The sequence below is a fragment of the Prionailurus bengalensis genome, chromosome A1, assembly GCF_016509475.1.
Source record: "Prionailurus bengalensis isolate Pbe53 chromosome A1, Fcat_Pben_1.1_paternal_pri, whole genome shotgun sequence".
Taxonomy (NCBI): Eukaryota; Metazoa; Chordata; class Mammalia; order Carnivora; family Felidae; genus Prionailurus; species Prionailurus bengalensis.
The window spans coordinates 150,651,835-150,654,679 of NC_057343.1; the positions used below are offsets into that span (position 1 = coordinate 150,651,835).

Below are 2,845 nucleotides of genomic sequence, written 5' to 3' on the forward strand. Positions count from 1 at the left end.
TGGGGCAGCCAATAGGGAAAACAGTATGGAGGTTTCTCAAAAAATTCAAAATAGGACTACCATATGATCCAGCAATTTCACTTCTGGGTATTTATCCAAAGAAAACAAGAAAACCCATTTGAAAAATAAAAAAAAAATCAAAACAACTTTTCCTGTAGGAGCTAGTAAGGTTGAGAGAAGCATGACCACCTTCTCTTCCTGCCATGGCGTGCGCGTGCCCACTGATATCAACGTACTCTGAAAAAGGGGAGTCATCTGGCAAAAATGCCACTTTGCCTGGCATGTTTAGGACTCCCATTTGACCAGGTATTGTGAACTTTGCTCACACCAACTTGTGCAAAAACAATGGACAGCCCCATGCTGTCAGTGAATTAGCAGGCCATCCAACCAGTGCTGAGGCGTGGGGTTCACGTTGCCCGCCAGAGTTGGAGGCAGTGGGATTCACAGTTCTGGCCAAGGTACTTTTGGAGACATGTGGTGGGGGCTGCATGTTTGCACAAACCAAAACCCGGTGCCATTGTCACTGCATGGTGAACACAGCACACAAGTGATATGCCATCCGCTCTTCCCTCGCTGCCTCGGCCTTCCCAGCTCTGGTCATGTCTTCATGTCATCCTACTGAGGGAACTCCTGGACCATTTTTGGTGGTTGAAGGTACAGTTGAAGGCTACAAGACCAAGCAGGTTGTTTTGCTTCTTAAGAAACTTAAGGCCTGGAGTGATAGCACAAAGTTCTGTGCCTCTCAGCAAATGAGAGCTGGCAGGGGCAAAATGAGAAGCTGTTGTTGTATCCATCGCAGAGGACCCTGCCTCATCTATAATAAGGGACACCATATCATCAACACCTTCAGAAACATCCCTGGAATTACTCTACTTAATGCAAGCAAACCGAACATTTTGGAACTTGTTCCTGGTGAGCATGTGGGACATCTCTGCATTTGGACTGAAAGTGCTTCCCGTAGGTTACATAATCTGCATGGCACTTGACATAAAGCTGCCTCCCTCAAGAGCAACTACAGCCTTCTCATGCACAAGTTGCTCAGTACAGACGTTACCAGAATCTTGTAAAGCCCAGAAATCCAAAGAGACCTCCGAGCACCACACAAGAGGATTCATCACAGTCCTAAAGAAGAATCCGCTGAAAAAGCTGAGAATTGTGTTGAAGCTAAACCCATATGCGAAGACTGCAAGCCAGAACACCGTTCTTTACCAGAGCAAGAATCACAGACTCCAGATGGATGAGGCAGCTGCAGCATTAGAAGCCAAATCAGATGAGAAGGGAGCCTGTGACAGGGAAGAAAGGAAAGGACAGAAAGGGAAGGGAAGGCGAAAGGGAAAGGGAAAGGAAAGGAAGAAGCAGAGGAAGCCTCTGGGTGAAAAAAAGTTGCAGCTACCAAGAAACCAGCAGCTGAGAAAAAGCCTGCAGAAAAGAAACCCACACACCACAGAAGAAAAGAAACCTGCTGCGTAAACTTAAATTTGTTTATTCCATAAATGCCCAATCATTTTTGACAGCTGATTTTGGATAAATATCTGATAAAAAGGTAGTGAGGGGGAAGAAAAGATCCAAACAATATCGTATTGGCATATGACACCTCTGTGTTCACTGCAGAGTTATTTACAATAGCTAAGACATGGAAACAACCTAAGTGTCCATCGATGGATGAATAAAGAACGTGTGGTTCTTTATTTAAACACAATAATATTCAGCTATTAGAAGAGTGAAAACTTGCTATTTGTGACAATATGGGTGGACCTAATAGGCATTATGCTAAGTGAAATAAATCAGAGAGACAAACACCATGTGATCTCTCTTACACGTGGAAACTTAAACAAACAAGCAAACAAAACAAGCTTAGAGATACAGAGAACAGATTGGTGGTTGTCAGAGTTGGAGGCTAGGAAGTGGGAGAAATGGGTGAATATTTTTTAGTTTAAATAAATTGAATTAACAATAAATTACTAAAGTTAAGCAATTAAAATCCAAAAGTAGATTCAAAAATGATACATCATCACCAAGATATAGTCCACAAAATCAAAGATACTTGAATAATAGAAAAGCAATAAATAAAAATCCATTACATTATAAAATTAGAGAAGTATCATATGATCATCTTCATTGATATCAAATGATTTTTGACAAAATTCACAGCAATTCTTGTTCCAATCATTCAGATGGACTTTTCCTGTAACATCATTAAGCATATATGTGAAGTATATGCATATACATGTATATCTCATCATATATATACAGATATGCATATATTTGCACACTTATATCAGTATATAGACATATATACATATGTATTCACATGTGTATGTGCATGGGTATATATGCATAAATACATATATAAATATGTCTATATATTAGTAAAAATTAACATTAGTGTCAAATAACACTAAATACTGTTTAGAGACACATATACATGTAGTAAACATGTAAAGATGTAAATGGAAATGAAAAATACCAATTCAGGATCCAGAAGGAAAAGAGGCAGCACAAGATTGGCAAATATAATTAGGGGTCCAACTATATATATAATTTCTATTTCTTGAGTTGGCAGATGGGTACCTAGGGTTTCATTTTTCTCTGTACAGTTTTTGTATGTCTGATATAGTTCAGGAGAAAAGGAGATAAAAGGAGAAGAGAACACAGCTTTTTGAAATCAAGACAAAACTCAGTTCCAATCTCATCCCTGCAGTTTCCTGGCTGTGAAACCTTGACTAGGTTATTCAACTTCCCTGAGCTTGAGTTTCAACTGTAAAATGAGGGTAATAACAGCTTATCCACTTCCTGAAACTATGTTTCATTATTTAGCAGAGTAATAAACACCTAGTGTTCACTT

At 39.4% G+C, this 2,845-nt stretch overlaps 1 pseudogene; it reads left to right on the plus strand.

The window, feature by feature from the left end:
* Positions 1-203: 203 nt before the first annotated feature.
* LOC122474829 lies at positions 204-1,546 on the plus strand (annotated as a pseudogene).
* Positions 1,547-2,845: the final 1,299 nt, after the last annotated feature.